The 10,000-nt window shown below is 41.2% G+C and overlaps 1 protein-coding gene and 1 non-coding gene across 5 annotated transcripts in view; both read left to right on the plus strand.

Moving 5' to 3' along the window:
- The window catches only part of LOC115225296 (short coiled-coil protein A), a 46,058-nt gene that overhangs the window by 23,868 nt on the left and 12,190 nt on the right, over window positions 1–10,000 (plus strand). The window lies entirely within an intron of this gene.
- Window positions 8,778–8,884, plus strand: LOC115225520. The gene has a single exon (XR_003882946.1). It is a non-coding gene; the product is annotated as a U6 spliceosomal RNA (small nuclear RNA).

Below are 10,000 nucleotides of genomic sequence, written 5' to 3' on the forward strand. Positions count from 1 at the left end.
GCAGCAGAAAATTCAACAAAACCTGTTACTCTGAGTTTCCCGAATTTTCTGCTGCTTTAAATGAAGGATATTACTCTACCTCTGGTATTTGAGTACTCTTTTTTTCCACCTTGTTTCACATTTATGTGTTTACTCCGGTATATATACATATATATATATGTATATATATATAAACTATAACATGTAGTGTTTATTGGACAGTATTTTCTAACATGGAATCTTTTCGGTTTGAACGGCAGTTATGATCTTAACATGTCCTTCCATTTCCTTTTAAGACTAAAGCCCGTTTTATTTGTGGGCTATTTTTGAGATGTGGCTGCTATTTCTAGCAGGCGGTGCTCTACGTCGCTGTCTGACCCTGCTGAATGCAAGGCATGAGGCGAATGTCAATCAGCTGCTGAACTGCTCCAAATGACGTCATCGCAGCGATTATTCATCAATTCCCGTTCACGCCACTATTCTCTTATTCTGTTATTAATCACACTAATACTATGAGACAGACGACAACGCAGACTCCCGATTGGCTAAAAATAGCAGCCAAATATTGCTTAATTTATAATTTTAGATAAAGGACACGTTAGATAATGATGTTTACTGTTGTTCACCCCTCCCCGTTTTTATATAAAGTATAAGATAATTTTAATAAATTTATTATTGCAATCTTTTCTCCCTCTCTCTACCCGTTTGTCTTTGTCTGTCTGTCTGTCTCTATCTATCTATGTCTGTCTGTGTGTCTATCTATTCATCCATCCATCCATCTATGTATCTAGCTATCTGTCTCTCCGTCCATCTATCTAGCTGTCTGCCCATCTACCCGTCTACCTAGCTATCTACCCGTCTACCTAGCTATCTACCCGTCTACCTAGCTATCTACCCGTCTATCTAGCTGTCTGCCCATCTACCCGTCTATCTAGCTGTCTGCCCATCTACCCGTCTATCGAGCTGTCTGCCCATCTACCCAGCTGTCTGCCCATCTACCCGTCTATCTAACTGTCTGCCCATCTACCCGTCTATCGAGCTGTCTGCCCATCTACCCAGCTGTCTGCCCATCTACCCGTCTATCTAGCTTTCTGCCCATCTACCTGTCTATCTAGCTGTCTGCCCATCTACCCGTCTATCTAGCTGTCTGCCCATCTACCCGTCTATCGAGCTGTCTGCCCATCTACCCGTCTATCGAGCTGTCTGCCCATCTACCCGTCTATCGAGCTGTCTGCCCATCTACCCGTCTGTCTCTGCCCATCTACCCGTCTGTCTAGCCGTCTTCCCGTCTATCTATCTGTCTACCCATCTATCTAGATGTCTGCCTAGCTACCCGTCTATCTAGCTGTCTGCCCATCTAGCTGTCTGCCTATCTACCTGTCTATCTAGCTGTCTGCCCATCTGCCCGTCTATCTATCTGTCTGCCCATCTACCCGTCTATCTAGCTGTCTGTCCATCTACCTGTCTATCTATCTGCCCGCCCATCTACCTGTCTATCTATCTGTCTGCCCGTCTATCTAGCTGTCTGCCCATCTACCTGTCTATCTATCTGTCTGCCCGTCTATCTAGCTGTCTGCCCATCTACCTGTCTATCTATCTGTCTGCCCATCTGCCCGTCTATCTATCTGTCTGTCCATCTACCCGTCTATCTAGCTGTCTGCCCATCTATCTAGATGTCTGCCTAGCTACCCGTCTATCTAGCTGTCTGCCCATCTACCCGTCTAGCTGTCTGTCTGTCCAACTATCAAGCTGTTTGTCTATCTGACTATCTAGCTGCCTATCTATCCATCTACCAAGCTGTCTGTCTACCTATCTAGCTCTCTGTCTTTCTCTCCATCTATCTTTCTGTCTACCAATCTGTCTGTATTTAATTTTTTTCTTAAATTAATTTTCCTTCTTTCCTTAAAAGTATACATGGTAGAAGTTTTAGATTTAGCGGCCTTATTGACATTGTGTATATATTAAGTATGATACATACTGAGCTATTTTAATTGATTTATTTACCAGCAATGATAAGTGACCGAAATTTTTAGGTGATATGCTGTGCTTGGGAAAACCCATCAGAGCGAGTGAAATCGTAGTTGTGGTTGATGCCGGTGTCACATAACTGTCACCTGTGCCAGTGACTCTAAAACGCACCCTTCAAACATTGGGCCTCATGAAGGCAGTGATAAGTGACTGAGGCCTTTGGCGATATGCTGTGCTTGGGAAAACCCATCAACCCAAGTAAAATTTTATAGTCGTGGCCAATGCTGGTGTCATGTAACTGGTATCTGTGCTGGTGGTATGTAAAAGGTGGTATGTTAAGGTGGCGAGCTGGGCGAAATGCTTAGCGGTATTTCGTCTGCTGCTACATTCTGAGTTCAAATTCCGCCGAGGTCGACTTTGCCTTTCATCCTTTCGGGGTCGATAAATTAAGTATCAGTTACACACTGGGGTCGATATAATCGACTTAATCTGTTTCTCTGTCCTTGTTTGTCCCCTCTATGTTTAGCCCCTTGTGGGTAGTAAAGAAACAGATATTCGTCTGCCGCAACGTTCTAAGTTCAAATTCCGCCGAGGTCAACTTTGCCTTTCATCCTTTCGGGGTCGATTAAATAAGTACCAGTTACGCTCTGGGGTTGTTATAATCGACTTAATCCCTTTGTCTGTCCTTGTTTGTCCCCTCTATGTTTAGCCCCTTGTGGGTAGTAAGGAAATAGGTATGTAAAAGGCACCCATTACACTCTTGGAGTGATTGGCGTTAGGAAGGGCATCCAACCATAGAAACCCTGCCAAATCAGATTGGAAGCTGGTGCAGCTTACCAGCTTCAGTCAAACTGTCCAACCCATGCCAGCATGGACAACAGACATTAAATGATGATGATGACGATTGAATTTTATTCATTGTTTCCTATATCAGAGAGAATGCAGTCTCATCTCAAAATGTGACCAGCTGCTTGGACATGCCACGGAAGAGACATATAAAGGTTGAAATGGATCTTGCGCTCTTGCTGGCTGTTGTAATGTATTTTCACCTCTTGTGCGAACTGCCATGCTTCATGGTAGTGAAACATGGGCTGTGACTGCAGAGGACATGCATAGGCTCGAAAGAAATGAAGCTAGCATGATCCGCTGGATGTGTAATGTCAGTGTGAATGCACAATAGAGTGTAAGCACCCTGAGAGAAATGTAGGATATTAGAAGCATCGGATGTGGCATGCAAGAGAGTCGTTTGTGTTGGTATCATTCATGTACTGCGGATGGATGAGGAGAGATGTGTGAAGAAGTGCCACTCCCAAACAGTTGAAGGAATCCGGGGTGGAGGTAGACCACCAATGCCAGTGCTGTTTTGGCTGGCTTCTGTGCTGGTGACATGTAAAAAGCACCAATGGATCATGGCCATTTGCCAGCCTCCTTTGGCCCCTGTGCCGGTGGCATGTAAAAAGCACCCACTACACTCACAGAGTGGTTGGATTTGGAAGGGCATCCAGCTGTAGAAACACTGCCAGATCAGACTGGAGCCTGGTGTAGCCTCCTGGCTTCCCAGACCCCGGTCAAACCATCCAACCCATGCTAGCATGGAGAAACAGATGTTAAACGATGATGATGATGAGGAGGAGGATGACTGATAATTATTGTTTTTAACTGAGCTCATGTATTACAGATGTCATCTCAGGACAAATACTTCAGTAACTTGGCCTATCAACAGTGTGTATTGACGACTTAGGATTCATAGGCGACTAATTTTATTAGATTACTGCTTGTAATTGCATATAATGGATTTTTTATAGGTATGTAGTGAATTTGTGTGTGTATGTGTCAATGCATGTATACATATATTATGTGTGTATGTATATGTATGTATGTATGTATCTATCTATATCTCTCTGTTTCTCTCTCTATACAAGTGTGTGTGTGTTTATATTAAATTGGTTTTGTGGTAAGAAGCTTACTTTCCAGCCACACGCTTCTGGGTTCAGTCCCACTGCATGGCATCTTGGGCAAGTGTCTTCTACTACTACAGACTCGGGCTGGCTAAAACCTTGTAAGTTTGGTAGATGGAAACTGAAAGAAGCCCAGTGTATATATATATATAAATTAAAATTTAATAAGGGTAGAAATTGATATTAATCAATTAAAACCAGTGGCCAAGCATATTTTTTAAAAATCCAAAGATTAAAAATTGTGTTACATACAAAACTTAGAGGACTGACCACTAAAAGTGGACAGCCTATATGCTAGATATAGACATCAAAATCGCCATTTTGAGAATGTGTTCTCAAGAAAAAACTCAGCAATAAACCGAAAGTTTTTTCTTGAGAACATTCTTTTGACGTCTATATCTAGCATACAGGCTGTCCACTTTTAGTGGTCAGTCCTCTAAATTTTATATATATATATATATATATATATATACACACATACACACACATATTTGTGTGTGTTTTATAAAAGAGTAAATGTCTAGAGAATTAGAAATTATTTCATAAACTGCATGTCATGCAGTTCGTCATAATTTCCTACCTACTTATCTGTCTGTCTGTCTGTCTGTCTGTCTGTCTGTCTGTCTATCTATCTATTTGTCTGTCTGTCTATCTCTTTATTTTTCTGTCTTTCTATCTATTTGTCTGTCTGTCCGTCTCTCTCTCTTCCTCTCTCTCTCTCCTCTCTCCATTCACACATGTAAATGCTAGATACATAACCAAGGATCTCGGTCCTTTCACCTGGCTGAACCATCTACCAAATCTGCATTACAATCACACCATACCATCTTAAATGTATGACACCTGTTATTCTTTCAGTGGTATGACATACTACCAGGTATCTATCGTCAAAAGCACAGAGCAGTAAAATATTAAAGTAATAAAGTTAATGTCTGGACATAGTGACCAGAGGTGAAGAGTTATATTTGTCTTTGGACTAGTGCCACATAGGCTATAGCCTATGTGGATGTGAAGCCATTGGTGACTCTATGACCAGACATTAACATTATTAGCTTGATTACCAACCACATGGTTCTGGGTTCAGTCCCACTGTGTGGCACCCTGGATAACTGTTTTCTGACCAAAGCCTTGTGAGTAGGTTTGGTAGATGGAAACTGAAAGAAACCCGTAATATATTTATACATCAGTACCGCCTGACTGGCCCTTGTGCCGGTTGCATGTAAAAGCACCCACTACACTCTCGGAGTGGTTGGCATTAGGAAGGGCATCCAGCTGTAGAAACTCTGCCAGATCAAGATTGGAGCTTGGTGCAGCCATCTGGTTTGCCAGTCCTCAGTCAAATTGTCTGCTAGCATGGAAAGCGGACGTTAAACGATGATGATGTGTTTGTGTGTCTGTTTGTCCCCTCCACCATCGCTTGACAACCGATGTTGGTGTATCTGTGTCCCAGTAACTTAGCAGTTTGGCAAAAGAGACCAATAGAATAAGTACTAGGCTTACAAAGAATAAGTCTTGGGGGTCGATGGTGCTCCAGTATGGCCGCAGTCATATGACTGAAACAAATAAAAGAATATAAGAGAGAGAGAGAGAGAGAGAGAGAGAGAGAGAGAGAGAGAAGAGAGAGAGAGAGTGGCAGTTATGCAGATAAACAAATTAGATACATTAAATATATTTGATGTGTCTGATTTGTTTATACGCTTAACTGCCTCTATACCTGCTCAGCTTGGTCCCTCTTTTAGCCTTTCATTACCTTGTGGAATGATCCCTTGCAAAGACATTGGGGTCTATGTTTGAATCTTTTGAGCACTACTGTCTCCTATACAGAGAATCTCTGGATCTCATCTGTATATATATATATAAATATAAGAATAAAAATTTATATATAAAGAACGTGAAATACACGAAGTGACGAACACGGAAAACAGACAAGTCATTCGAAGCCTTCAATCTTCAGTCAGAAACCGAATCATCATGGCAAATTTCGGCTGATTAATTCTGATATTTGCTCCAACTCAGCCAGCCCCAAGGAAAAAACTAAGCTGTGGGCATTAGATTTCTTGGTAGAAGACAGGAATGTGAACGCAACAGAGACGAATATAAATATATACACACACACACACATATATAGGGTGTGTAAGATATTTGAGGATAGATTTATATTTATTAATAAAACATAATTTTATTTATAAAAAAAATGCTTTCCTATAATGTTATTCAATAAAGCCACCTTCATCTTCAACAACTGCTTCTACATGAGATCTAAATCATCTACATGCTCGAATCAAGTGGTCCTGGTTCATTTTGGACATTACTCTGACTATGGCAGCTTTCAAAGTGTCTTTGGTGTGATGGGTTTGTTCATTGGCCTCTCTCATAACAACGCTCCACATGTAATAGTCCAATGGATTGAGATCTGGGGAATTGGGAGGCCAAATGTTAGTGGTTATGTGATCATGAAAATTTTCAGCCATCCATTCCTGTGTTACTAGAGCCATGTGTGATAATGCAGAATCTTACTGAAACACATATAGCCTTCCATTGCATACACTGTCTATCCAGGACTTAACTATTTCCAAGATCTCTATGTAGGCTGCAGAAGTAACTCTAAGGCCTTGTGGAAAGACATAAGGAGGCATCACATGACAGTTGCAGGACATTTTGTATGCATAACACTTGGAACTTCAGGAGGGTCTGCACATAACCATCTGTCATTTCTTCTGTTAACTTTTTTATCTTGGTCGAAGTTTTTCTCGTTTGTGAAAAACCAAATCATATCTTCTTCTGCTGGATTTTTCAGTTTGTTTAAGAGCCATTTAGATCTGATGTAGTGATTTTCTTTTGCCTTTTCTTACAAATTGACCTTTCCTCATCTTATAAGACTTTATCTGATGTCTTCGTAGACAAGATTTCTGACTGTTCCTTCTGACACATGGAGATCTTTTGCAATTGAACTCATGGACTTTCTGGGATTGTAATCAAAGGTCAGTTGAACTTGCTGGATAAATTCAGGTGTTCTGATGATATCAGAGTGTTTAGAATGCTTTTTATGCTTCGATACTGGTGATATGTTTCCATCTTCTGTCTCTAGCTCTTTACAAACATTGCAGACAAAAGACCTGGCAACTTTTAAAAACCAAGATATTTCTATATCATTATGCTCAGCCTTTATAATCACAATAACAGCATGTCTCTTCATTTCTTGAGTAAGCTGAGAGTCTGCCATTATTATTTTCTGAAACAAAGATTATATAGAGTTAGCAAAAAATGCAGCAATGACCAAAAAAAGATATGTCCTCAAATACCTTACGCACCCTGCGTATGTATATATGTATATATATGTGTGTGTAAAAAGTACGTAAAAAGTACTATCCGAATGTGGCCAATGCCAGTACCACCTGACTGGCCCCTGCCGGTGGCACGTAAAAAGCACCCACTACACTCTCAGAGTGGTTGGCATTAGGAAGGGCATTGAGCTGTAGAAACTCTGCCAGATCAAGATTGGAGCCTGGTGCAGCCTCCTGGCTTCCCAGACCCCGGTCAAACCGTCCAAACCATCCATGCTAGCATGGAAAACGGATGTTAAACAATGGCCACGATCGGTTGGTGCTTTTACGTGTCACGTTTGGACGGTGTTTCTAATGTGTCACCGGCACAGGTATCTTAACTACAATTTCCATTTGATTTTTATTTTGATATATATAATATTTATAAAAGTGTAAAGACCTCCACCCCTTTGGCCATGAATGATCATGGGATTTCACCATGAAAGTTAGCCTCTGATGCACAAGTCTGGGTGAATTGGTTTATAGAAGACCAGTAGTGACCCATGCATACCAGGTCCCTCCTTGCTCTCCATACCACTGATGTTATCCAAGGGAAAGGCAAAGGGGCCGATACAGCTTGGCACTGGTGATGTCACAACTCATTTCTACAGCTGAGTGAACTGGAGCAACGTGAAATAAAGTGTCTTGCTCAAGAACACAACACGCAGCCCTGTCTAGGAATTGAACTCATTTCCTCATGATGGTGAGCCCAATGCTCTAATCATTGAGCCATGCGGTTTCACTGTACACAGTGAAACCGCATGGCTCAATGGTTTGTGTGTGTGTGTGTGTGTGTGTATATATATATATATACACACACACATACACACACACACAGAGCCCCACATGCTGTCTTTGAAACAGCCTTAGCAATGGGCTATCCACCACCTAGCCTTCACCTCTTCCCCTTTTTGTCCTCCTCCTCCTCCTCTTCCCTCCTCCTTGCTGTCGTCTTTGTTGTCTTGGAGACGTTAAAATGAAAACATTTGACTCATACTAAACATCAATATACTAATGGATTTGTTTGCACAATGAAATAGCTTCCACATGTGATGTTGTGCACTGGATATAATACATGTGCGTGTGTATGTAGGAAGGCGGATGTTAAACAATGATGATGAGATAGATATAACAAAGTATATGTGTGTGTGTGCATATATATATATATAATATAATATATATATATATATATATGGAGGCGCAATGGCCCAGTGGTTAGGGCAGCGGACTTGCAGTCGGAGGATCGCGGTTTCGATTCTCAGACTGGATGTTGTGTGTGTTTATTGAGTGAAAACACCTAAAAATTTCTCAAGGCTCCTTCAGGGGGTGGTGGCTACCCCTGCTGTACTCTTTCGTCCCAACTTTCTCTCATTCTCTCTTCCTGTTTCTTGAGTAACGCTGCGATGGACTGGCGTCCTATTCAGCTGGGGGGAACATATACACCACAGAAACTGGGAAACTGGGCCCATGAACCTGGCTAGGCTTGAAAAGTGCGCATAATAAAATATATATATATATATATATATATATAATATATATGTATATATATGTACTTGCTTCGGCAGTACATATACTAAAATTGGAACGATACAGAGAAGATTAGCATGGCCCCTGCACAAGGATGACACGCAAATTCGTGAAGCTTTCCATAATTTTTAAAATGGCGGTGCCCCAGCATGGCCACAGCTCATGAGCTGAAACTAAAAAATCAATCATACATATACATATATATATCAGATGAATAAAGTTAAAACATGGTGTGGTTTTCACATTTTTTATTATTGTATTTTAACATTAAAATATTTTGTAATGCTCATATATAGATAAATAGACAGATATGTTTCTTTATTAGCCACACGGGGTTGCTCACAGACGGGACAAATTACAAGGTAGAGCTTTTCTTTTTGGAGATAAAAAAGGGGTTTTGGTTTTCGATCAAAAGGGATCGTAAAAGGAAAGAAAGAGGAAAGCAAAAAAAATAAGTGGGGGATAAAAATAAAAGGAAAAAGAAAAAATCGATCAATAGGGATCGTTATCGCAGAAATGTCAATATAAAGTGTAAAGGGGGGGACAGGTGAGGTTTACCCATGGAAAGAAAAGCCTACGGAAAAGACCACGGTAACCTCGGTCAATGAAGTCACATGTTATATTTTTTTACAAATAAGCAATTCTCTGTATTAATTTTTACGGTTCATAGGATCATGGTCAAGGTGGTTTCGTCATTCATACGTGCCATCCTTGCTACATTCACCCATCTTTTTTTAAAACATTCACTAGACAAAACGTGCCTCTCTACTCTCACTTTCCTTTTCAAGTGGTACTTGAAGAAGTTGATGAGAGGTTGACCAGAGAGGAAAGTGTTTGTCTCTAATCCTTTCAGGCGTGTCCACCAGATACATTCTTTCGCCATAGCCACAAGTATGATAAAAATAGCTCTTCCTTCCCATTTGAAGGAAGGAGGCGTGACAATATTGACGATAGACTCGGCTGATAAACCGACTCGTCCCACACGTGACAGCAGTTGTTCGACATAAGCCCACAGGTCGGAAATTGTTGGACACTGCATGATTGCATGCAGAACGGTTTTGTTGCTCTGACCGCATCTCGGGCAGGTTGACCCCGTGTTTCTTGAGCCATGCCTATAGAGCTTATCCCGAACGGGTAGCACTGCCAGGCCAGGGATCTCTGGAAGTTGTCCATAGGTCCGGGCCCGAAAGTTGTCTCAAACATGGCAGATAGATAGATATTAGATAAGGTGTATATTCACTCCTA

Source organism: Octopus sinensis, linkage group LG27 (genome assembly GCF_006345805.1).
Source record: "Octopus sinensis linkage group LG27, ASM634580v1, whole genome shotgun sequence".
Taxonomy (NCBI): Eukaryota; Metazoa; Mollusca; class Cephalopoda; order Octopoda; family Octopodidae; genus Octopus; species Octopus sinensis.